The following is a 27,983-nucleotide window of genomic DNA, read 5'->3' on the forward strand; positions in this document are numbered from 1 at the left end:
TGTGCAGTAAATCACCAGTAATGCGTCACAAGATGCATTGCATGCTAGACAAAGGTCACTTCTTGGCAGTTTGTAGGATATGGAATATACTGACAGGGCTTTGAGTTGGTCCATGTAGGACATTTTGTTTAGACACATGTTGGTCAAAAGTTAGGTCACTGTCAACATAATTTCCAAAATCCCGAACAATTGGGTCAACTCTTAGGGGTGTATTTTCAATGTGGTATTTCTCTTGGGTAGATGACTTCCCAAAGGATACAATAGTGCATTTTTTGACATTTAGTTTCAGACCATGATTTTGACACCAGTTTTTATTTGAGACAAACCTTCCCCCAGGATGGCTAAGTTTTTTGGGGATTCACTGATTGTATCTAGCTTGCAGTCATATGCAAACTCAGTCAGCCATAGACTTTTGGTATTGGCTTTTACTTCAGAAAAGTAGATGCCAAGCAGGAGAGGGCTAGCACTGTACCTTGGGAGACTCGACTGGTGTCTTTGTGGAGTTAACGTCCCCTGTTTTGATTTTCTGCATCCTATCTGTGAGCCAGTTAGTAATCCAGTTGTGACATAGGTGTTTATTCCAAGTTTAGTTAGTTTTTCTACTATGCCTGAGTGAGGAATTGTGTTAAAAGCTTTGACCAGGCCGAGGTATGCAGTGTGTGCCATTTTGCCTTCATCCATTGCCTTTGTGACTTTTTCAAAACAATCCACCGGGTTGAATAAGCATGATCTGCCCTTGACAAATCCAAAGTGAAACAGCTTCAGTGTTTAAAGGTTCCCTATGTCTTAATTGATTAATTCCATAGTAAGTCTTTCCACGGCTTTGAATGTAAGGCTGGTCAAACTTAAGGGTCTGTAATTGCCTTGGTCTATGGAAGGTCCTTCTTATGCAGGGGAATGACTTTAACTGTTCTCAATTCACTTGGTACAAAACTTGTAGGGAGGCTGAGAATGAACAGTGTTGTTAGCAGTTTGGCTGGATCGTAGTTCATGCTATTTAAGATGCACCCATGGATATTGTCAGGACCCATCAGTGCAGTATTAGCTTTTGATAGCACTTTTTCGACTTGGTCTTGTGTGATAGCTGGAGGTGAGCCAGTTTCAGCTGTGTCTTGACGGACAGACGGAGGAGAGAGGGGGGTAAAGTTTGAGCTAAATTTATCGACCAGTAGGTTAGCTATATCTTCAGCCATAGTGTAGGTAATATTGTTCACAATCAGCTTGGAGCATTGCTGCATTGTGCTTTCGCCATTAAGAACATAACTAAAAAATACCTTGTGATTGTCTTTGGGTTGGGTAGCTATTTTAGCATCAAACTTAGCTTTGGCAGATTTTATTAAGCTCCTGAGTTTGTTTATTCATTGGCAAGGGTTGTAACATTTTGGGAATTACTCTTCTTACTTTTGGTCAAAATTATTTTCCTTTTATTATAAAGCTTGTGTTCCACCATCTGGGTTTTTTTCCTTGAGGTTTTCCATGCTGTTCCTTCAGGGTAAGGCTCCATCTGTGCAGCTGTTGTCATGCTGATATTGTGTAGTGGTGTACATTTCTGCATATTTAGTGGCATTAACTGGGTTTGGTGGGGGATTCAAAGCTTCCCAGTGTATCATATAAGAGCAGATAGTTTGTCTTAAAGAAATTTCTAAAGGTACCTTTGGTTCAGGGGATATCTGGTTTCATTTTTATTTCAAACAAGACTGCTTTATGGTCAGGCCTAACAAGTGATAGAAATATGCAAGGGATGGTGCAAGATCCTCCCATATTAGTAAGACAAGAGCCAATATGTTATTTCCTCTAGTACTAATTGTTCCAGAGTATTTGTATTTATACTAAAGTGGGTAAATGAAGCAAATGAGAAATTAAAAGTGAAAGTGTTTAAATATAAGTACAAACCTTTTGGGCGACTATGAGAATAAGCAACAGAGATAAAGATTATATAAATGAAATTAAAAATTATCAAGAAAAAATACTAACATTGAAAACTAAAACTGATTATATAGAGAATAATAAAAGGATGTGGTATAATGATGTAATGAAACAATATTATGTAAATCTGTGAGGACATTTACCAGAATAAGTGAGAAAAGGCATTAAAGTAATGAAAAAGTGATATATTAAAATTGTACAGTGTCAAGATCTCCAATGGAGATTGGAAATAACTAAGTTACAGGTAAAGGGGAATATGCCATATAAAAAGAAAGTTGAAAGAGTGTTCATTTTGTGGTGAGGAAGAGACAACAGCATGTTTTCTTTTTTTTTTTTTTTTTTGAAATGTGAAAGAGTGATTAAACTCTGGAAAAAAGTTGTGTAAAGAAACTTTTTTGAGAATGTTAATGATATAAACAATGTAGATATGAATATGATTGTTTGGATGTTATAAAAACAAGAAAGAATATCTGGCAATGGTAGATAAGAATTTGTTCTATGTAATATGGGTTATTTGGATTGAGTCATTGATGGAAATTTTGTTTAATGTGAAATGGAATTTGGCTGATATATTACAAAAATGGAAGGAGTGGGGATCACTTACGAAAGGATAGTAATAGGTTCATAGGTTCATACTAGGCTATCTGCCCAAGGGCATTTATAAGCCTAGCCCATAGTTATGTGGCTTTCGCCACCCCTTTAGTTTGAATAAAAACTATGCCTATCATTTTTCTGTGCCTCTGTCAAGCAGTGACACTGAAGTAATCCCTGGGGTATATCTGCGATCTCCCATCCATTGGTCAAGATTCCTCTTGAACAAGGCCAGCGAGGTGCTCTGCCTCACATGTACCGGGATTTTGTTCCACAGCATAGGGAGTCTCTGGGTGATGAATCTGTCCCTCCAGCACGTTCTATTTATAACCGTGTCAAGGTTTAAGTCTCCTGCCCTTGTGGTTCTGAGGGATCTAGATTTTTTGAGGTGAAGCATATTCATCAAATCTGGGTTTGACATGGCCTTATATGTCAGGCACAGGTCACCTCTGAGCAAGCGGTATGAGACTGAATAGAGCTGGAGTTCTTTCAGTCGGGCAGCATAAGACATATTTTGAGACCCTTTATCCTTTTGGTGAGGAACTTTTGGGGCCTTTCAAGCTGCAGCAGGTGTCTGGTCAGATACATTCCGAATGGGGCATTGTACTCAATCATAGGTCTAATGAGTGATGAGTACAGGGGGACGATGACCTCCCTTGATCTAGATGTGAATCCCTTCATGATCAGGTGGGCGATATAAAGGTTTTCCTAACTACTTTAGCAACATGAGTGTCAAACGAAAGGCTACTGTCAGCTTGGGTCCCCAGATCCCTGATGACTTTTTCTGTGCTCAGTGGATTGCCACCTATATGGTAGCTAGGGGTAACCTTGTTTTTCCCAAAGGGTATGACTATGCATTTTTGGCGTTTAACTTCAGGCCATGGCTCTGGCACCAGTTATCCGTTTCTGTGAGGCCCTTCTGGAGGATATCTGTGTCAGATGTGTTTTCGACTATGGCGCCCAGTTTGCAGTCATCTGCAAACTTTGTCAGCCATAACCCTCCTGTGTTTGCTTGTACTTCAGAAAAGTAGATGCCGAACAAGAGTGGACCCAGGACTGAGCCCTGTGGGACACCACTTGTGACAGGCTTTGAGTCTGACATGGCTCCAGCAACTCTGACCCTGTGGGTTCTGTCACTTAGCCAGTTTGCAACCCATCTTGTGATGTATGAGTTTACATTCAAGCTGATGAGTTTTTCGATGATACCTGAGTGGGGTATTGTGTCGAAGGCCTTTGCCAGGTCGAGGTAGGCTGTATGGACTGCCTTTCCCTCATCAATGGCCTTGGTGACTGTCTCGAAAAAGTCAACCACGTTTAAGAGGCAGGATCTGCCTTTGACAAAGCCAAACTGGGTTGGATCCAAAGTCTGCAAGTTCGCTATGTCTTTATTTATGAGTTCCATTATGATCCTCTCCATGGCTTTGCAGATAAGGCTTGTCAAGCTAATGGGGCGGTAATTTCCAGGGTCTGTGGAGGCACCGCCCTTATGAAGTGGGACCACAGTCGCCGTGCGCCACTCCTTGGGTACGTATCCTGAGGTGAGGCTAAGATTAAACAGCTGTCCTAACTGTGGGTTTAATTCCTCGTTGAGTTCATGAAGCACACAGCCGGGGCACCATCCGGTCCCATGGATGCTGTGTTTTTTGCCTTAGTGAGGGCAGTTCTCACCTGGGCGTTGGAGATGTTTGGGGCTACAATCCTCTGGAATAGATATCTCTCCTTTTGGGGAGGGGAGAAGTTTGCACTGAACCTGTCAGCCAGTATGTTAGCAATGTGTGTAGGTTCAGTAATTTTCACATCATTTTGAACTAATTCTGAGCATATCTGGGAGTTTCCTCCTAGGTTTCTAACATAGCTAAAGAAGGCCTTATGATTGTCTTTAGAGTCCTTGGCGATTTTTCTCTCAAAATTTGCCTTGGATGATTTTATGAGAGCTCTTAGTTTTTACTTATAATGATCAAAGGTGTCTTACCTTTCAAGGATTTTGCTCTATCTTGTAGTAGCTTCCTCCTTTTGTTGTAGAGCTTGTTTATGGCTGGGGTCCACCAGACTGGATGCTTGCCTTTGGTACAGAGAGTCTTAGTTTTGTTTGGGATTGCCTGATCCATGCAGTCCTGTAGGTGCTGGTAGAAGGCATTTGTAAGTGATTCAGCGGTTTGAGTAATGTTTACCACTGGCTCAGGGGCCTTAAAGGAGACCACACTAGTTTTTAGAAGTGTGAAATCGGCTTTTGAGAAGTTTTTCACTGTGGTCTTTTTGTTTCAGGTGGGGCGGGATGAGGACCTCCAGTGAGATTAGTTTATGATCTGATCTCACCAGTGAGGGGTATACTTCCGGTGTTGAACATTTTGATCCCATGTTCGTGATGATGAGATCAAGTATGTTTTCTCCTCTTGTGGGGATGGTGAATAGTTGTTCCATGGCATTTGAGTTTATGAACTCCAGGAATCTTTGGGTTAGAGTGTTCGGGCTTGAGTAGTGTTCCCAGTCTATATTAGGGTAGTTGAAGTCACCTAGTATGATGGTGTTTGGAGATACATTTATCCTCCAATGTTTTCAGGAAGGCCATGTGAGGTTCCTGAGTTTGAGAGGGTGGCCTGTAACATGCTACAAATTGCAGAGCAGTCTTGCCTATGGTTAATTGCACCTGGATGGTCTCCGATGCATCGTGCGTTGCCACCAACCTTGAGGTGTGGGTGTCCTTTATGAATATGGACACCCTCCTTTCTTGGTGTTGTCCGGATTTTGGGGCCGGAACGCATGATATGAGGTGAAACCTGTTAGTGCTGGGGTGCTCTCAGGAGCCTTGAACCAGGTTTCTGTCACAGCACAGACATCGATGTTCTCCATATTGAGAAGGGCCTCGAAAGCGTACATCTTGAGATTGAGACTTCTGGCATTGAGCAGCATTACCCTTAGTTTTTTCCTTTTGGTGTTCTAGGGTGGTAGGTTTAGAATTTGAGCCTTTCCTAAAAAGGCACTATGGGGTGGCAAGAGCCTTTGCCAATATCCGAAGCCCAGGGTGACAGGTGCAAGCCGTCCCTTGCAGCAGCGTGGCTTGTCCAGCATGTCATCCCAGGCAGACAGACATTGGATCCCTTTGAATGACACCAGAATTTAAGCCAATTATTAAAGCTGATCATCTTATCACTGTATTGTGGCATCATTCTAGGTGAAGGTAGGATACTGCTCAAGGTCAGGGTCATACCTGCCTGGGCTACATAATCAGAGAGCTCCTCGATGTCCCTTTTCATGTAGTCCAAGGAGGTACGTCTCAGGTCGTTGACACCAGCGTGGACAATGACTGAGTCGTACTTGTACCTGCTGTTGAGAGACCTGAGTGCTTGCGTTATGTGGCGGATTCTAGCGCCCGACAGGCAGCTTACTGTGACCTTCTCCTTACTCAGTCTGGTGAGCGGGACGTCAGTGTGTCTGACTATGGAATCACCAATGACAAGTGTGTCTGGCATTTTGTTTGGCCTTAAGGGCTGTGATGGGGCTGTGTAATGTTGATGGTTTACAGGAATGTGTTGTACCTGTAAGTATCTTTTATTTTGTAAGTATGTAAATAATCTTTTGTTGTGTTAATTAAAGGACCCCTACTCTTTTTGATAGCTGCCTTGGGATCTTTTACATTCACCTGATCTCCCGCCAACTCAGTATGTTCATAGATTAGTACTAGGCTAACTGCCTTTCTGGGCCAGTTACCCCGTGTGAGAATCAAACCCTGCAACTTGTGTTTGTAAGGTGAAAACATTAACCATTATACCAACCTCCCACCATGAATTATTTCGAATTTCCTGTATTAGAACCCCAGACCAGCTGTATTGCAGCCCTACACTTACACCTGCTGCCACAGGAATAATTAAATATTTTTAATCCATAGGACTGGATTGCTGGCAGTAGGATACACACTTACATTTTTCTGACCAGAGACACACACACACACACACACACACACACACACACACACACACACACACACACACACACACACACACATGCACACACACACACACACACACACACACACACACACACACACACACACACACACCTGTGAGATTAGAACCCCTACCCAAGTACACCAGCTACAGAACTCAGCACCAACTATAGGCACCATAGCACAAGACCTTGGTTTAACATCTCACCTGAAGGACAAAAGATGGTTCAGATGTTTGTTCTCACCCAGATCCTTTTCTTACTTAGGCATCTACCACATGTCTATAAACCTAGCCATTTTAACAATTCCAGACTTTAATTTCTTACTTTCTTTGGCTCCTGAATAAGTAGGCATACATTATTTTTGCCAAAACATCTACGTGGGGTATGGCTTTCCAGTCTGCAGAAATCTAATGAGGTAGCTAAGTTTCAATATATTCATTCTAAGTTTAACTGATACCCAATATGGCTATGTATAGCAATAACTCTAAACAGAGAAAACAAACTAAACACTTTGCATGATTCCAATAATGTCTGGGATCCAGGGGTTAGGGAACATTGGGTAGAAAATAAAGAATTGAATTGGGGGGTGGGAGACTAATAAGAGAATACTGCGGAGAAGATTGTGGGCTTCAGAATTTTGGTAAATTTCAGGTGAACCCCTATACTGTAATTACTGGATTAAAGCTGAGAAAGTCTTCTTAATTGACATCTGGGTCATTGATAAATAGTTTATAATTGTATTTCTTTGCATTTCAAATGCACAAACACTAAACTGTTGTGATGATAATATTTACAGCTGCAGTTTATATAAGTTTAAAATCAGGGTCGCAATTAAATGCCTTAAAAGTTTAAGAAATGTTAGCTCAGCGTTTACTTTTTAAAAGAGAGTCATAAGCTTATTCACTTTTGGAATGAGTTTTTTTCAAATGCATGACACATGAAAAATCTGATCACAGTGTAGTGGACTCATTGCGCACAGAGTATAAATCCGTACATCCTTGTGACTCATCTTTTTATGATAATTCAGGACATTCCCCTATTGGCAGTATTCTCAAACACATCTACACTAATGCAGCTTGAATAATTCCAGTAGCTGCTGACATTCTAATTATGAAACAGCATACTATGTAGATATAATATGCAGTTGTTTCCCAATTAATAGAAGTCTACTAAAGACAAATTTGAGATAAATATAACATCCCAGGCAAATGACAACCAAAAGGCTTAATTAGCTATGTCCAGAACCTCAAAAGTATCACACAGTAGTGTGCAGAACTGATTGTAAATGGAACTACCTACTCAAAGCCGGAGGATATAGCCAATTTGCTGGACAACAAATTCGGCTCCAGTTTTACCTCCCCCACTTCTTCTCTGACCACTTCCCCAGGAAATACCATCAACCCCCCCCCCCCGATTATCACTAGGGACCAAGTCCTAGATGTGCTAAGGCCAAAAGCACTGCAATGATGGACCCCAAAAATATCCCAGTATGTTTCCTAAATAGCCTGAAACATGACCTAGTGAGACCACTGGATTCACTGTTTAACGATAGCCTCTAGTCAGGCTTTGTGCCACATCAGTGAACTCCAGTGGTTATCTCTCTGCATGGACCAAGAGTGGACCCCATCAATTTTACAGATCCATCAGTCTGACTAGTCTCTTATGCAAAGCCATGGAAGGAATTCTCATGGAAATGATTAATAACAGTTCAGGCACCTCGGTAGTGAGATATTTCCCTGTGGTACATTTGGTTGGGGACACATGGCTGAAGTGACATTCAGCTGCAGAGAAATATGACTGTTTTCAAATTACCTGTGGGCAAAGAGAAGCACACACTCCATACTGAAAGCTTTAATAGCTAGTGTATGGGGGCAGAAGAAGAAATGAGTGTTGTGCTTTAGTGTACAGTACATGCTTATGTAACTACAATGTGAGGAAATGTGCTACATCATGAAGGAAATCCTGCATGCTGCTGTAGTCACATTTATGCTCCAGTGCGCATTTTAGGTCATATTTCCTAGATACTGTTAAGGGAATAGTGGCCCATGCAGACCAATTATAGAGGAACTGCTCACTGTCCATTGCATTTTTACTGCCAGTGATATGCCCACTGACCAGCCTGCTGCTGATGTCAGCCATACTGCCTGCTGACTCACATTGCATTGGGTGGCCATGGACATTATTTTCCCCATGTGTGTTTGATTTTTGAAGTTGTGGTCATGACACCCCATTCTTCTCTTTGCCCACATGGAATTTGTAACAGGGGCGTGTAATGGGGCATGATGCAAAAAATGTGAATTGAAATGTTACAAATATAACAAAACAACATTTATGGATGGATTGCAAAAATGAAAATAAGAGTTAGAAAAAGAAAGAGGGAAGGAAATGAACAAAAAAAATAAATTTTACAAGTAGTAGAAATAGAAGAAAAGTTAGATGAGAAAAAAATAAAGGGCATAGGTGAAGGTTCTGAAATAAGTGATGAAGACATAAATTGGGTGATAGTAAAAGGGGAAGGTGATTCTACTGGTGAAACGGTAAAAGAAAAAGAAAATTTAAAGGGATAGGTACAGAAGAAAGAAGAAAGGGAATCAATGAAAAAGAACATACAAAGCTAATGATTGGGGCTCCGCTTGATATAATGGTTAAGATGTTTGACTCACAAACACAAAGTACAGTGATTGATTCTCACCTTGGGAAATGAAATTGGTTAGGTTTAGAATGGCCTATTAAAAAAGCTATTGTAATAATTAGCTACAATCTTCTGAAACCATGACTTTAAGGAAAATTTTAGAGTGCTTTCTGTAAATGTGAACATCATTAAGAATATAGTAAGAAGAATAGGAATTTTGGAGTGTTCTAATATATGTGATGTAGATTTAATTATGTTAGAAATGAAGAAAGATTGCAAACAGAGAAACTGAGGAGGAAAAGTAATCTGGAATTTGGGAAATGAGAGATGTATTTTGTAAACATTCAGTAAAGATATTAGATGTAACTAGCAAAAATGGAAAGATTAACCATTGTAGATTTAAAAAGGAAAGAACACTTATAACATTATATGTTTATACTAATTATAAATAAAGGGAGCGCTTATTTCATCATATTTTTGACTATGCAGTGGTAAGTATGAATATTATAACAACAGGAGACTTTAATTGTGATGTAAGAGACGAGTGTAAAAAGAAAGGAAATGATAAAAAAAAAATGTTATAAGATGTGGTAAATTAAAACTTTGCACTCAAAAATCCATGAACTTCCAAAAGGGGTATGTATAAAACTAAAATAGTTATTTATAGTATCAGAAAGGTTACTTATAGGAGAAGGGGAGGTAGTTGAAACAAGATTTTCTGATCATCTTGCAATATGGCTAGAGATAAAGGAAAACAAGGAATATATATATGTGTGTGTGTGTGTGTGTGTGTGTGTGTGTGTGTGTGTGTGTGTGTGTGTGTGTGTGTGTGTGTGTAAGCAAATGAATAAAAAAGATAAATGAGAAAGCATGGAATGAAGAAGGAAAGAGAGTAGTATTACAGTTATTGAGAGATTATAAGAGAACATTTTATAAAAGCGGTCTGAATGGTGGATAATATTTAAGGAAAATATAAAAAATGTTTTTACTGGGGCAACGTGATGTGTGAAAAGTAGAGAAAATATAAAAGAACGTATAATGATGCATTGGAAGATTTAGAACATAATGACAGAAAATACTTTGAAGAAGAAAAAGAATTCTATGAAAGGAATCAAGAAAAAGTGCAAGAATTGTTATATAAGCAAGTATCGAGTTACTTATGCAGATTAGTAAAGAAAGATGGTATTGTAATGAGAGAATTAAAACATGTAAAAGCAGAAATAGAAAGAACTCGCGAAAAGATTATGAATAGTGTAGTACAATAAGTACAAGAAATGTTAAAAAAAGAAGGTATTGAAAAAACGTGGAAAGTAAGAAAAGTTAACAGGAAAAGAGAATAAAGAATTGCAAAAGGAGATTTCTTTAAATGAGGTAGATAACGTATTAGGTCAAGTAAATATAGATTCAGCTGCAGGACCAGATGGAATGGATGGATGGAAAGGATCGTCAAGAATTATTAATGATAGTTACAGAAATTCTGGATGATATTATGAACAGAAAATAAGTGAAAAATCATAATGTCAGCACCTGGTCTATGCTAGTATTTGGAGGGAAGTATGTTGTGGGGATTTCACCTAGTGGAGTGGGGGGAGGTGAAGTTTGAGTTGAATTTATCAGTCAGTAGATTTGCTGTGTCACTGAGATCAGTGAAGGTGGTACCATTCACCAGGAATTCAGCACATTGTTGTGTGTTACCTTTTAATGTTCTGCACATAGCTGAAGAAAGCATTGTCATTTTCATTAGGCTGCAATGATATCCTAACCTTCTATTTGGCCTTGTTGGACTTAATTGAATCTCTTAGTTTCTTGTTTAGTTGTATAAGAGAGCAGTTGTCTTTAAGGGAGTTGCTCTTCCTAATTTTGGTCATGAGTTTTCTTCTTTTATTAAATACCCTGTATAGTTGAGGATTCCACCAGTGGGGTTTGTTTTGGGTTTACTTCTGGTAGGTACAGCAGACTGTATGTAGCCCATGTTTTTATAAGGACTCTATGAATAATTCTGCATAGGTAGCTGTGGTCTTGGGATTGGGGAAGTCTAGGATGTAGTAGCCATAGAGTAGTTCCTAACTGTTACTGGTTTATCTAGCTTTCCAAGTTGATTTTTATTTCAAAGGAGACAGCTTTGTGATCCGACGTCACAAGTGAGGACGTGACACAGGTTGGGGTGCATCACTCCCCCATGCTGGCGAGTACCAGATCCAGTATGTTTGATACTGTTTTTGGAGCGTACACTATCTGTTCCAGGGTGTTTGTGCTAATAAAATCCAGGAAGCATTGTGCCTGTGAGTGTGAGGAAGTATAAGATTCTCAGTCTGTAAAGAAGTAAAGTCATCCATGAATAGGGTGTTTGGTTGGATGGTGAGCACCTGTACTAGATGTAGGTAAGAGTCGTAAGACTGTAGAGGCATATATGGTGACCTATAGCTAGCCATGATATGGTGGGAGACCTCATCTATGGTGACTTGCACGTGGATGAGCCCCGTGGTATCATTCTGTTTATTGAACCTGGAGGTATCTTTGTTGCTAATGTAGATCGAAGCTCCTCCACCTTTGACTCCAGTCTGTGCTGTTGTTGGTCTAAATTTGTGGAACGCTATGTAGCCTTGCACTGCTAGAGTACTTTCTATTGCTTTAAACCAAGTCTCTGTTATGACACAGATATCTCTCGTCTCCAGAGTGAGGAGGGCTTGAAGGGTGTGGAGTTTTTTGTTCAGGCTCCTTGATTTGAAAAGTAAAATCCTAATGTCTGTAGACTTTTTCAGTATGTTGGTAGTTTTGATTTTTTTGGCATTGCCTAAAAAGGCTGTATGGGGGTGGATAAAGTTTTAGCCTGTATTCTAAAGCCATGGGGGACAGGTGCAGCCCATCCTTGGCAAAGCAACATGGTCTGCTGACCATTTCCTGCCATGATTCCTGATAGTGGATCATCCTGGAGTGAAACCAGAAACTAAGCCAGTTATTAAAATCAGTAATTTTATGTTCATACTGTGGCATCATTCTTAATGAAAGTAGAATGCTGCTCAAAGCAAGGGTCATACCTAACTGTAACTCGTATTGTAAGAACTCCATTATGTCTGTTTTCATATAGTCCAGTGAGATGCATCTCAGGTTACATGGAATATAATAGAATCATACTGGTACTTGGGTTGCACTGACTTGAGTGCATGCATGATGTTGCTGATCCTGGTTACAGGTAGGCAACGAACCGTTAACTTCTCCTTGTCTAACCTGGTCAGTGGGGCATCTGTGTGTCGCACAATGGAGTCCATAGTGACAAGAGTATTAGATAAAATATATGGTTGCCTTATGGGCTTTGCTGTTGGGGACATTGGGTGTAGGCTTATGTGAGATGCGTGGTGTTGCTTTTGGTGTGTGTTTTAGTCATTATTGAAGAGCAGTGTTGCCATTAGGTGGCTTTAGAGGCCTTTGAAATTTCGAAAGTTTTTTTTTAAGCACCTCAGCAGAATACAGTTGATGTATGTGGTGAATGGTGTGTGTGTGTGTGTGTGTGTGTGAGGGATGTAGCACAGGTATTCCTGACAGCCTTGTTTTTATGAGAAAGTTTTGACTCCAGGGAAGCTGTATATTTACATCTCTCACCCACAGTGTTATTTTCTTTAATGATTAACTGGTCAGCTGAGAACATGAGATAATTGCTGCATTGCCTTAGGATGACCAAATTTACCAAGCTGGCCACAGAGACATTTGGAAATTACATCCATGTTGTCTTGTCTTGTAATAGGGTGCACTGTTTAGGATTAATGATACGGTTTTAACAGGGGTCTCCTAGGCTAGTTTCTGGAGGTTAAGGGCAAGATGTTATATAGTGCTAGGTTATGGTAGTGCTATTCAGTATGCAAACTAGTTTCTGGGGTTAAGTGCAAGATGTTATATACTGCTAGGATATAGTAGTGCTATTTCATGTGCATGCTAGCTGCTCTAAACTTAATTACACACATTGCCAGGCTGTTTAATAAGTTTGGGACTAATCCTAACTTTATAGGGAAATTTTATTGTCTAGGTGTTTGCAGCTGTACAGGGCACTGCCAACTGACACTTCTCAGTGGGCAGCTCCTCACAAACTTGCCTGATGTATAGCAAAAAAAGAAAGCTTGAAAACTGACTTGTATGACCTCCAGCCAGTAAACAACCAGACTTCGAGCTCCCTGGAGTGCTTCCCATCTCAGAGAGACCAGGTAAACAACTTCTGCAACAAGATGGATGATACTGGAATTTCCAAATGTAAAAGCACAACAGAAGTAGCTCTCAAGCGCAGATTAAACAGCAAACATTTAAGTCCATGGTGAAGTCACTCTTCTGCAAGGTGATTTGGAGGCGATCAGAAACAGAAAGGATAATAAACAAAGAAATGACTATTTTTGCCACAAAATTAATTAAATCCTTTAAAAGCTCAAAAATAGTAGTGATCACTGTGTAAAGCAAGTACAAGGGAAATATAGCAAGAACTCCGTGAAAGGCTTGTTAGCCGAGGAGCTGGAGTATTAAACAATTTTGGATTTTATGCTTCTGCAGTTGGTGTTCTTCACTTTCTCTGTGGTTTTTTTTAAATATATCAAGAAAATATTCTTATCTTGGCTTGGATGGCTCTGGATGCAGTTGAGATACTTTGAAAAACAGCACAATAAAAACTGGGCAAAGCCAAAAATAGTGGTGGGGTAAAGGCCCACAAGCAGGGAACTTTTTAATTATTGCTCTTATAAACTTAGAAAATTGCTATTATAAAGGTTTTGTGTTAACATGCATTTTCTGAAAGGTATAAAGTATAAAACTGAAATTTTTATTATTTACTGAAATCAATCCTAACCAGTTTGCCAGAAAACCACAAATTTATTGAGTAACAGACCAAAAATATTAGGCAAAAATATGGACATTTCTTTGAAAATCTGAAAAGTTGAAAGGTATGGTCAAATGTCTTCAGTTCTAACTGTAGCTTCAACAACTGCAGGCTTGCACATACATGTTGCTGATGGAAAGTCAACCAGGCCACCACTCCGTTAACAGCAGATGGCAGTGTTAATGTTTAACAGTCTTTCCCACTGTCTCTCACAGGGCTTCTTCAGCACCTGAGCCATTGTTAGAACTCTGGTCATAGTCACTGCCACAGTGAGTGGTGTGTGTGGCTGTCTGTTAATTTCAGGTTGATATATCTCAGCCATCTTTTCTTTGTAGAGCTGTCTGTTATTAAAGAAGCCTTCCAGCGGGAAAAATTACTTTTCTGAAAGGGGTAGCTTTCTCTCTGTTGTGGTATGGAAGCTGTATAACAATTTTCCTGTCTGCTACAGATTCAACAATATCTTGCCACCTTTTATAATGCTGGCTTGGCCTGCTCTTCTGTTAAAGTATGTTTTTCTGTCATTTATGTTTGGTTACTATATGTATACCTTCTCTAGACAGCTGTAAAACATTTTTTGTTGCCCATTTAAGACCTGCAAGATATCCTCTGGTCCCCTGCATAGGACTCATTCTGAAATTATAGAGTTAATTCTTCCTTCATTTAAACCCTCTTATTTCATGTAGATAAAAAGTTTTTTTTTTTTTTTTTTTTTTTGAAAACTCTGTTCTTTGTCATACTTGCCTGACCCAGCAGGATTTTTGAAATGCAGTGTGTGATATGTAAATAATCTTATACAGTTTCCTTCAAGAATAAATTCCATTTTATTCCAAAAGTAGCCTTGTGAAGTTTTCCGAGTTTGTCTATTAACCTGCTAGATGTTAAGTTGTCAATCTCGCCTTCATTCTTGCTGGATGGGTTCAGAGCCGATCCTCGGCTCCGACTCGGCACTTGCTAAGCTCGAGAGTCACTTTTACTAGCTCGAGGCAGCCCCATATCCCATGATGCAAGGCGGTAAATACCCAGATCTCGTTTGCCGCTTCGCTGATGAGGTACTCCTTTTGCCAGCTCGTGGTAAGTAAATTGTTTTACAATTGTTAGACACCCCCTTCCTAGTTTTTCTCTTATATATTAGTATAATTGTCATTTTTAGGTAGTTGTAGGGTCGCTAGTCTAGTTTTACTGTTTCCCTACTTGTTTTTATTTAGTCGGGCCTTCATTCCCTTCCCATCCCTTCCTGTCAGGGTGTGTGTGTGGATTTATATTTTCCCCTTTTAAATTAAAATTTCTGAGTCTAGGACTGTGTGAGTTGGGTGTGTGTGTGTACTCACTATGTCCAAGGAACAGAGGGTCTCAAGCTTCAAGAAGTGTGACTCGTGCTGTCAGAAGATGTCTCTGACAGACGGTCACACTTCTTGTATCTACTGCCTGGGACCTCTCCACGTGCTATCTGTCACTCTTTCAGCCAGAGGGTCCTACAGGAAAGGAGAAGTAAATGAATCTTGAGAGGACTTCTTAAACCGGAGGGCTCCCTGGCCAAGTCTGTTTCGGGCAAGCCCTCTAAGACCTCCATGGCCCGGGCTTCTGCTTCTAAGCCTCCCGCCTTGGCTCCGACTCCTTTGGAGTCGAGATCGGCTCCGGCTGGAGCCGATATTATTTTGACTAAATCTTCGGCACCGATGACTATCGGTGCCGATACTTTAACTGCCACATTGGTGTCGGCTCCGATCACCATGTGGCTAAGGCTTCGGTATCGGCGCCGACCGGCTCCGATACCATTATTTCCTTGCCTGTATCGGCTCCGGCTGGAGCCGATACATCCTTGACCAGACTCGGAGCCGAGAAGTTGTCGGCTCCGTCTGTAACCGAGGGTTCTTCGGCTCCGATGGTTCCGTCGAGGAAGCGGTCCAGGTCTCCCTCTTTGGAGCCGATTCTATCGGCTCCGGCCTCTCCTCTTCTTTCAGAGCGGAGCCATCGGAGCCGATCATCTAGGTCTTCCAGGCTCTCAGACCATGATTTAGAGAGAGTGGTAAGCAGATTGTTAAAATCACAGGCATTAGCCCAAATGCTTCATAGTCCGTCTCAACAAACGACTATTAGTCCACACCCTCTTCAAGTTCCTCCTTCGACTCTCCTCCAGAGCTCGGAGCCGGAGTCTATGGGAATAGTTACTGCTATGGCTGCGGGGCAGATACCTCCCCTTTCTGCTCCTTCAGCTTCTACGCTTATCTCCTCCTCGAGACCTTCCTTGGAGGGATCCGGTGGTCGGGCTTCCCTGGTCTGCTCCGAGGGGGTGAGTGGCATCGGACCCTTGTTCGACCCTGCTCTTCCCCTTGGGGCTTCGGCCTTGGTGAGCTCGGCCCCAACATCTGCCTCGGAGCCTTCCCTTTCAGTGGGCCTGGGAGTCCCTGTTTCTTCGGAGCGGGGTCTCTCGGATCTCCCTGGGAGGGGAGCCTTCGAGGTGATGAGGAGTGTGCTGGCCCCTGGGCTCAGTCAGCAGTCTATCCCCTTAGCTCCTCCCTCTACGGTGCCTGTAGATGTCTCTTCCCACTCTCTTTCTCCCGGACCGAGAGATCCACCGCCTCAGGTTTCCCCACTGGGAAGAACCCCCTCTTCCGAGGATTCTCCTGATCCTTCAGGAGATCCTCCGCGTAAGAGGACCTGTAAGAGGAAGCACCTAGACTCCCCTTAGTCTACTACTTCAGATACCGACTTAGATGAGTCGGAGGGGTCCCCAAGATCCCCCTCTGAGGATGTCTCTTTTTCAGACATCCTAGAACTCCTAAAACAGAGGGGAAACTGGCCCTCCATTAATCCCTCCGAGGATGAGTCAGTATACCTAGAGGCGTTCGGATCTCGACCCTCCACCTCCTGGGTGTCTCCGCCTTTCGACCCCCTCATGGAAGTGATAGCTCGGAAGGCGTGGGCATCTCCTGATTCCGTAGAACCAGTTCCCAGGAGGCCTCCTAAATTTATTACAGCCCCTTCCGAGAAACAATTTCTTACAAAAGGTGTCCCTGTTGATGCCATGGTGGTGGCGGCCGCCACCAAGAAGGAACTTGCAGATCCTTCCGTACCAGTCCATCCTCCTAACAAGGATTCTAGGACCATGGACAGGTATGGTAAGCGGATGTTTTCCTCAGCGACCTTTGCCATGTGTTCGCTGAATTATTTATGTCACTTCACCAGACTTCAAAGGGACATCCTTAAAGAATTAGGTGAAGTAGTACAGGATCCTACAGCTGCAGGGGCTCAGGACAAGATTGCTTCTCAGCTAGGAATCCTTAACTCCATAGCCAACTCCTCCATGCGGCTGATTTCGTATGCAGCAGATGGAGCGAGTAGAGCTGCAGGGACAGGAGTGTCTCTTAGACGTCAGTCCTGGATGCGGCTCTGTAATTTTGCAGATCCCTTTAAGGCGTCCTTCACAAACTCTCCCTTCGATGGATCAACATTGTTTGGTCCTCAGGTGAAGGATACGTTGACCAGGTGTGAGCAAGACGGCAAGACTCTTTCTGTCATAGGAGTCTGTTTTTCCACCCCTTCTAGGCCTTACCCTAAAGGACAGAAGGGCGGAAAGATGTGGTTCCGTAAATCTCAGGTAGTCACGCCAGACACACATGGTCAGTTTACCCCTAGGGGCAGAGGGGGTAATAATAATAACAGACGCCGCCCTAGGGGCAGAGGGGGTCCGCAAAACCAGGGAAGCAGAGAGCCTCACTCTGACAAGCCCTTCCAGCATCCCTGGGGTGTTGCCCGACTGTCCATCCTTGGAGGCAGTCGGGGGAAGATTATCGCTGTACCCAGAAGCCTGGCTTTCCCTTTCACAAGACAAATGGGTACAGTCGATCATATCCGAGGGTTACAAGATTCCTTTCGAGGAAAGTCCCTTCACTCACAAAAATTCCCTTCCAGATGTTCCACCCGGTCTAAGGGAAATTACAACATTAGAAGTATCAAAGCTTCTACACAAAAGGGCCATTCAGCCAGTTCCAACAGACCATTCAGAGCCCGGAATCTACTCAAGGTTCTTTTTGGTTCCCAAAAAGACGGGGGATTGGAGACCAATATTGGACCTCAGCAGACTCAACAAGTCTGTGAAAAAGACAAGATTTCGGATGGTCACACTTCAATCGATTTTGCCCTTCTTGGGCAAAGACAACTGGATGTGCTCAATAGATCTTCAGGATGCGTACTATCACATAAAAATCCACAGACGCTCCAGAAGGTTTCTCCGCTTTCGGCTGGGGTCCAGTCATTTTCAATTCAGAGCCCTGCCCTTTGGTCTCACTACAGCCCCCAGAGTGTTCACCAAATGCATGGCAGTGGTCACGGCTCACCTGAGACGTCAAGGATTCCAGGTGTTTCCGTATCTGGACGACTGGCTCCTCTCAGCCACCACCAGGCATCAACTTCTCCAAGCCAGGGATTACACCCTAAATCTCTGCACTCAATTAGGAATTTCGATCAACTACGAAAAATCCTCCTTATTGCCCTGCCAGTCTATTACTTTTATAGGTGCAAATTTAGACACTGTTCGGATGTCAGCAAACCTCACAAGCCAGAGAATCCTAGATATCCAAAACCATGTGCGGATCATCCTTGCCAGCAAAAAGGTGCAAGCCAGACTGGTCCTAAAAGTATTGGGCCTCATGGCAGCTGCCATTACTCTTCTTCCTTTGGCCCGCTTTTACACGCTTCTCCTTCAATGGATGTTGTTCACCCAATGGTCCTACCAACAACTTCCCATGCGTCACCAAATTCTGGTGACACAAACTTGCAAAAATGACCTATCCTGGTGGATTTCTTCTCCCCTGGTTCATCAGGGCAGACCCTTTGTTTCCCCGGCCCCGGTAGCCACAGTCACTATGGACGCCTCCCTGATCGGGTGGGGGGGTCATTATCAGGGCAGGATGGTTCATGGGACGTGGCAACCGTTCGAATACCACCTGCACATAAATGTCCTAGAGATGAGAGCAGTGCTTTTAACGTTGCAAGCCCTCAACGACTTTCTTCCCTTGGGAACAATTGCAGTTCACACGGACAACATGTCCGTAGTGTGGTACATCAACAAGCAGGGCGGAACCAAGTCCTACCCCTTGTGTCGAGAGGCTCTCAGACTTTGGCAATGGGCGATCTCCTCTCATCGGTTTCTGGTAGCAACGCATATCCCTGGGAAAACCAACATTTTAGCGGACAGATTGAGCAGAGCTATACTCATGCCTCACGAGTGGTCTCTCAAACAATCTATAGTGGAGGAGATTTTTCAGAAGTGGGGCCGCCCATGTTGCGATCTTTTTGCTACTCCCCAAAACAGCAAATGCCCAGCCTTCTTCTCTCTCTTCCCACTTCTGGGCCATCCCCCCAGAGACGCTCTTACCCAAGATTGGCCCCAGGGACTTCTTTATGCCTTTCCTCCCTTTCCATTGATACCACAGGTACTCCAGAAAGCTACCGTTTTGAGAGCCAAAATGATTCTCATTGCCCCGTATTGGCCTCGACAAATTTGGTTTCCGTTCCTCCATCGTCACCTTTTAGTGCAGCCGTGGCATCTGGACCCAGTGCCAGATCTTCTGATCCACCAATCGGGTTAGCTGCATCGGTTCATTCCTTCTCTCAACCTCACAGCTTGGTTGCTCCACTTCCTTCCTTAGCCAGGCTTCCTATGATCTCTAACCCTGTTAGAGATATCATAGTGGCTTCCCTTAAATCCTCTACTAGAAGGATTTACACTAGCAAGTGGAAACGCTTCTCCCTTTGGGCGAAATCAAGGAGCATAGATCCCTTTACTGCCCCTGTTCATGCAGTTTTGGATTTTCTAGCGGAAATCTTTCACTCGGGTTCTTCATCTTCCACGGTCAAAGTTCAGTTGGCTGCGATCTCGAACTTTCATGTCGGATTTGCAGATCACAACATTATGTCCCACAAGCTTTGTAGAGCTTTTCTGAAAGGAGTTTTTCTCCTCAAACCTCCTGTCAGGAGTCCTCCTCCTCAATGGGACCTAAATCTAGTGCTGACATCCTTAATTCTTCCTCCCTTTGAGCCAGCTGCTTCATGCTCACTAAAGTTCCTTTCGTGGAAGACACTCTTCCTTGTCGCTATTACCTCGGCTAGGAGAGTGTCAGAACTTTATGCTATCTCTGTTCGTCCCCCATATTTGGTCTTCCACAAGGACAGAGTATCCTTGAGAACTAATCCATCCCTTTTGCCTAAGGTTGCTTCAAAAACAAATTTAAACCAATCTATTGATCTCCCTGTATTTTTTCCTAATTACTCCAACAGATCGGAACAAAAATTACATTATCTTGATGTTCACCGCCAACTAAGATATTATTTGGACAGAACAAAACAATTCAGAAAGTCTGATCAGCTCTTTCTTTCTTATGCTGAAAATAAGAAAGGTCTCCCTGTTTCCAAAGTGACCTTGTCTAGATGGCTATCTTCCACCATTTCCGAAATTTATCAACTTAGGGGCAAACAGCTGTGCTCAAAACCAAAGGCACATTCCACTAGAGGCTTAGCCACTTCTACAGCCTTTCAGGCTAGGCTACCCTTAGATACTATTTGTGCAGCAGCCACTTGGGCCACTCCTCATACCTTTGTTTCTCATTATAAATTGGATTTGGCCTCCAGGGATAGAGCCAGTTTTGGTTCCACGGTTCTCAAGAGTCTGTTCCATTGAGCCACCCAGGATAGAGGTGCTAGGGACGCGGTCCCATCCAGCAAGAATGAAGGCGAGATTGACAACTTAACATTTAGAAGTTATGTACCTACCATAACGTTCCATGTTAGTTGTCTTCTCTTGCCTTCTTTCTTGCGACCCTCCCTCCTGCCCCATTGCCTGGACAGACCTTGATCTCCCTTGGCTATGGAAGATTTTGTTTCTTTGGGCACCAGTTAGTTCTAGTTTTAGTTATCTGGTTTCCCCTTACAGCCTTTTTAGGCTTATTGCTCTTCTTTCCTTAGTGGAAAGTTTTTATGCTAGGTAGTTTTCCCTCTAGGTACCAAACGAGATCTGGGTATTTACCACCTTGCATCATGGGATATGGGGCTGCCTCGAGCTGGTAAAAGTGACTCTCGAGCTTAGCAAGTGCCGAGTCGGAGCCGAGGATCGGCTCCGAACCCATCCAGCAAGAAAGAAGGCGAGAGAAGACAACTAACATGGAACGTTATGGTAGGTACATAACTTCTAATTTTCTTCTGCAAACAAGATAACAAGGTTAAAATAATTCTGTGTACTGCTTACTGTGGATATACACAGGGACTGCAGGGACTGTCCTTGGTGGGTGCTATGGCTAGGCTCATTATTCCCACTGGTCACATTCTGGCCGATTTTTTTTTTTAATAAGATTCTGTGCTTGGGGCTGCAACATTTTGTGCTGATACTGTGATATCATGTTCCAGCTACATAATTGCATCTAGCCACTGAGTGCAGACGTTTTTATGTTGCTTTCACTCCTGAGAAGGATACTGTGTATCATTAAAACAAAATTATTGTAACAATCATAGAATAACCAATCAAAACTGAGCACTACAGCATTAATTTTGCTAAGATCTCCTGACTACCTGTTTGACATTCCTATTAGGCACGAGTTCCAAATTCCATAAAAGAACTTTCTACTCAAAACAAATCCTATACTTTTCTAATCCTGTCAGCACATTCTGTAATATTAGACAAGAAGCAAATCAACAGATACATACTGAAGAGCATTCAAGATTTCATTCTGCTTATGAAAATGCATTAGAAATTAATTGCACATACTAACATGTTCACTACTCTGTACTTCTCACCCTTTACAACCGATAGGAAATTTTGCCTTAAAATAAATAAACAGTGCTGTGGATGTCGCATAGCTGTTGCTATGAGGTCAGTCATCAGGAGATGCACTTGTCTGAAGGCTTTGTCCCTGTAAAACAATATGAATGTGTAAGTTTTAATGACCCCTCAGATAAGGCGTTGCTGTTTATACCCCTTCCTCAGTATCATCTACAGTACATAGGAGGAAAACATTAAAAGCACGGAGTCAGTGAAACATGTTTCACAACCCCATCCTAAAGTACAGCTGAAACTATGCTTCCAAGCAAGGCTTTTCCTACTGGAATCAGGAAAAGTAAACATACAAAGTTAAGAATTCCCCATAGAAGAGAAAATGGCAGCAAAAAGATAGGTGACCAAATGATCCCTAGATCCAATCCCTCTACCCTCCCCAAAATAAAACACCCCTGGCTCTTACCACACCCCCTCTTTTACACTGCAACATAATTTGCAGACAGTTGGCATCCTGTTATTGGCATTAGTCATAAGTAATCAGTGGCCAGTGGGTTCTACAGATTGCCATCATAGGGTACAAGTTTCTTTTTCTGGTTGTCCAGCTAAAAAGAAGTCTGCCACCAATTCTAGAAGACCAAGAAAACACAACTGGAACACATTTTGCAAAAAATGTTAAGATGTGAACAATGTGTTCCCTCTAAACACAAGAGACTGTAGTGGTTTGTTCAAGACTGTTCCTTTTTATAAGAAAAGATGGATCCCGGAGGCATATGTTAAGTTGTCAAGATTTAACAAGTTTTAAAGGATAGTTGTTAACTCAGCAAGTCCTGTCACGTCTAGGTCCTCATGTTCTTCTAATGACTTTAAGCCTCAGGGATGCACATCTCCATATCACACTTTTCAAGAGACAAAAGCAGTAGCTGAGGCTAGTGGCAAGGCACCATTATTTTCAGTTTGTCTCCTTGCCCTTAGGTTTAGCTGACACACCCGTACTTTTTACAAAATGTCTGGTCCCAGTGTTAGCACACTGTAAAACCAAGGTCATCCATATTTGCACATAGTTGGATGATTGCCTGATACAGGTGCAAGCGCAGGTGGAGATGGAGAGGGCACTGGAATATTCTGTGGATTTTCTCAAAAGAATGGATTTCTGCTACAATAGAAATCCAACTAGTGCTCAACCAGAAATCTGGTTTTCTTGGGTGCAGTATTAGACACCAGTACAAGTAAAGCTTACCTGCCACAGGAAATGGCAGACCTTTTGAGTACTTTCTTGTAGGACATGTCAGAAAAATAACTCATAACAGCTAGACTGTTTCTAAGCACAGTATGCCACATGGCATCCACCAATCCAGTGTTTTCCACTGACAAGATTGCACAAGGAAACTGCAGTTGTTTCTAAGGAATACTGGGGAACAACAGTCTTAAGTCATGCACCACCCCAGTCCTGCCATATGTAAGGAAGGAACTGAAGTGGTGGTTGCAGCAACTGCAAAACTATGAGAACATGGTCTTCAGACAGCTTACCGCAATAACCTCAGAGATACTTCAGACGTAACCAGAACAAAAGGTTTGCTTGGAGAAACCGAATGAGGGCCCAAGACCAAGATGAATAGATGTCCAAACAGTTTATTCGATACCAAACAAACAGAATAAATTTTAACGCTAAGCACACAAAATACTTTTTCGAGCATCTTCATCAGAAACCAAATAGTGAGTGAATACTTCACCAACTCATATATAAGCTGTTCTGAATCATTTAAAAAAACAATTATTCAATAAAAACAATTGTTCAATAAAACCAATCACTTTAACCCACTCAACTGAATAATAAAATAAATAATTTGTGTACCCTACTAAACGTATTTATAAAGATATTACAAATACACAAGTAACAAGTAGTGTTGTAAATGGAATTAAAATCCAAAAGTTAATGAACTTTTAAAATATTCAATTATATAAAAAATATTTGTATGTATAAATATTCTTATTTATATCAAGCATAAAAAACTATTGTTTAATATATTACACTAAAAGGGAAAAGAATATATATATATATATATATATATATATATATATATATATATATATATATATGGTTCCCTATCAGAAGCCTGAAACACTATAAGCCTGAAAATCAAAATCCTGAAAACTATAGACTGAAAGTTCAAAATCCTGAAAGACCAAAATCCTGAAACTCAAAATCCTGAAAACACAAAATGGACATACTGACGTCATTGTGGCTTTGCTATTGTTAGCCCTGTGGTGTTGGGTCATGCGTTGGGTTCAGGTAAGTGTGCGGTTGGTTTTATGTTAGGGTTAGGGGTGGTTTAAGTAAGTTAGGGTTAGGGCGCAGGTTAGGCATGTATGCAGTAGTGACAAATATTGGGGTTAGGGGCGGTTTAAGTGAGTTAGGGTTAGGGCGCGGGTCAGGTGAGTGTGCGATAATGACGGACCTTAGGGTTAGGGTTAGGGTCAGGGTCAGTTGGTAGATATTAGTGTCTTTATAGTGACATATTAGCATTATTTGTGTTTTCAGGATTTTGAGTTTCAGGATTTTGGTCTTTCAGGATTTTGAACTTTCAGTCTATAGTTTTCAGGATTTTGATTTTCAGGCTTATGGTGTTTCAGGCTTCTGATAGGGAACCATATATATATATATATATATATATATGTATATATATCTATATATATATATATATATATATATATATATATATATATATATATACTGCCATCTGCTGGAAATTTGTGATGTTATAGTTTTGCAGCTCTTAACTTAAGAACAGGAAGAATGGATAACATATCATTCAGACCAGGGCTTTTTGTGGCGTCCAGGATGATCTGCCAATATAACTCCCTGTATTCTAACTTAGCTTCCCACATACCACCCCTAACTTCCTTGGGAACCACTTCCAAAACAAAGAAGTTGAAGGAAGCTTTTTGACATGTATAGTGTGTGGCGAAATAATGCATTGTTCACATTCTGCTTTTTAATTTTATAATAGTGTTCATAAATTCTTAACTTTAACTTCCTCTCAGTCTTCCCTACGGAGGTCAAACAGGATACGGAAACAAAACCCAGTCTATTACAACTACCACAGTTACAGGGGGAATTTCAGGAGATAGGCCATCCACCTCTTAATACAAATATTACACAGCAAGGTAACATTTTTGAGTTTAGAAATTACAAAATTTTTAACTACAGCACTTTAGATATACATTTTGATCATTTTAAATTATTTTCCAAGGGTTTTAAGTTCATTCTCACCAGGAAAGTTAGTATTCCGAGGGCTATTGTGGATTTGAAACTTTTTCTGAGGAAAAAGAATTTGGCATTTATGCTCCGTGATTCAAATCCCAATATTACGTGTACCCTCCTTGTTTAAGAAAAAAAGTACTATAAATCCTCCCCGTCATCCCCAACTCAAAAATCTTGAAAATTTATTGGAAAGGGAAATCAGAAATACGGTGAATGAACACAGAGTAAGTTCTAAACTTTCCAAGGAAGAGAAGTGTCTATTGAATGATCTGAAGAATAACAAGGCTGTAAGAATTATGCAGCCATATAAAGGGGGCGGGACAGTACTTATGGATGTTATTCTTTACGAATCTAAAATGAAAGATTCGTTATATGATGTTTCCAAGTATTCTAGAGCCTCTATCAGTGAGGTCAATACAGCCAATTCCAAGATCAATATTTTATTGAATGATCTATTACTTGAAGGTTCTATCAACATTGAGACATTACATTTTTTGTCAAACAAAAATCCGAGGGTACCCTCAGTATTTGGCATTCCGAAGGTCCATAAGGACCCTCTGTCCCTCCTCTACGGCTTATTGTTTCCTCAGAAGGGTCCATTACCACTCCTCTTGCCAAATTTGTGGATGTAAAATTGAAACACCTGTCAGATAAGGGGGACACAGTTTTAAAAGACTCTTGGGATTTTCTCAGACAAGTGGAATCTAAATTGTATTGCCCCAACTTACATTTTGTGACCTTGGATATTGTTGATTTATTTGGTTCCATACCACACGATACAGGGCTTTTATGGTTGGAGGAAAGTATGAGAGACAGCAGAGGATTTTCTTCTAATGATTTTAGAACCTGCCTTTTGCTTATGGAAGTAATACTTAAAAAATCTTATGTACTTCAAAGGGAAGTTTTTTAAACAGGAAAGAGGTGTAGCTATGGGGGGCAAAATGTGGCCCCACATATGCAAACATTATTTTATCTTGGTGGGAGAATTTATTTGTCACCAGTTCTGAATTTGCCAGTTGTTGGTGTTTGTACAAACGCTTTCTTGATGATATTTGCATTTTTGGACTGATTCCCAAGAAAGATTTTTTGACTTCCTGACATATATTAAAGGAACAACTAATTTTTTGGATTTTACATATAACTTCAACAGCCAGGAACTGATTTATCTGGATATTTCCCTAAGTAAGTTGGACAATGCTTTCTCCTCAAAAATACACAGGAAAAAAACTTTTTCTAATTCTTACCTTCATTTCAGTAGTGGTCATCCTTCCTTCCAAACAATTGGTTAGGATTAGTCGCATGACTTCACAGGATGAATAATTCACAAAAGATTGTGACTTTGTTATGCATATGTTCAGGGAGAGAGGTTATCCAGACAATTTAATCCATGAGACTATTCAGGAAGTTGTGGATGGGAGAAAGGGGAGATTTGCCCCTATTTTGGGTCAAGATGATCCTGCTAAATTTGACACAATGGTCAACAACAACATTACAAACAGTTGGGAGCAAGCATATATTATGGACTATACGGGTGATTCAGCTGTTATTAAACAAACTGTTATTAGGGAATGGGACAGATTCAGACAAATTTCTGATCTAGATTATATATACAGTCAACCTTTAAAATTCATATACAGAAAGGATTTGAATTTTAAGAAATTATTTGAGTTTGGTGGTGGCCCACATTTTAGAAGCAGACCTGGAAGGGTGGGAACTTTCAAATGAGGGTCTTGTTCTCAGTGCCCACATGTCGTTAACAATTCTAGTATATACATACCCAGTAGAAATAGGCAGATTAGGAGCACTAACTTTTCCAATTGCAATATTAATGGGGTTATTTATTTAGCCACCTGCCATCATTGTAATTCATTTTATGTAGGGAAGACTGAGAGGAAGTTAAAGTTAAGAATTTATGAACACTATTATGAAATTAAAAAGCAGAATGTGAACAATGCATTATTTCGCCACACACTAACATGTCAACAAGCTTCCTTCAACTTCTTTGTTTTGGAAGTGGTTCCCAAGGAAGTTAGGGGTGGTATGTGGGAAGCTAAGTTAGAATATAGGGAGTTATATTGGCAGATCATCCTGGACGCCACAAAAAGCCCTGGTCTGAATGACATGTTATCCATTCTTCCTGTTCTTAAGTTAAGAGCTGCAAAACTATAACATCAAAAATTTCCAGCAGATGGCAGTATATCCAGCAGATGGCAGTATTTTTCCTCGTAGTGTAATATATTACTTTTAAACAATAGTTTTTATGCTTGATATAAATAAGAATATTTATACATACAAATATTTTTTATATAATTGAATATTTTAAAAGTTCATTAACTTTTGGATTTTAATTCCATTTACAACACTACGTGTTACTTGTGTATTTGTAATATCTTTATAAATACGTTTAGTAGGGTACACAAATTATTTTTTTTTATTATTCACTTGAGTGGGTTAAAGTGATTGTTTTTATTGAACAATTGTTTCTATTGAATAATTGTTTTTTTAAATGATTCAGAACAGCTTATATATGAGTTGAAGTATTCACTCACTATTTGGTTTCTGATGAAGACGCTCGAAAACGTATTTTGTGTGCTTAGCGTTAAAATTTATTCTATTTGTTTGGTATCGAATAAACTGTTTGGACATCTATTCATCTTGGTCTTGGGGCCCTTATTTGGTTTCTCCAAGCGAACCTTTTGTTCTGGTTATTGTTTGAGATTGTTCGCTTTCATCTCCTTTGCAGGTTTTTGATACTTCAGACGTAGCCTGGAGTGCCTAAAACCCCCCCAAAAACCTCCATGCAGTTTTGTGTCTAGCAAAGTGAGAACAACTACAGTCATTCCCCTGCGTAAAGGAGGACCTTTCAAAGACCCAGGCAATTGCTGACCATCCTCATTTGCAAAGCCTGGAGAGACTTATCATGGAATTAAATCAGTAAGGACATAGGGAATCTCCAAACACTGGACTCATCTCAAGTTTGGATTCATCAAGGGCAGGCCATGCT

General features: G+C 41.1%; 1 protein-coding gene across 2 annotated transcripts in view; it reads left to right on the top strand.

Annotated features, from left to right (window-relative positions):
- The window catches only part of PGS1 (phosphatidylglycerophosphate synthase 1), a 2,908,952-nt gene that overhangs the window by 1,217,783 nt on the left and 1,663,186 nt on the right, over positions 1 to 27,983 (top strand). The gene's annotated exons all lie outside the window — the stretch shown is intronic.

This window comes from Protopterus annectens, chromosome 4.part0 (assembly GCF_019279795.1).
Source record: "Protopterus annectens isolate FY-2018-M chromosome 4.part0, PAN1.0, whole genome shotgun sequence".
Taxonomy (NCBI): Eukaryota; Metazoa; Chordata; order Ceratodontiformes; family Protopteridae; genus Protopterus; species Protopterus annectens.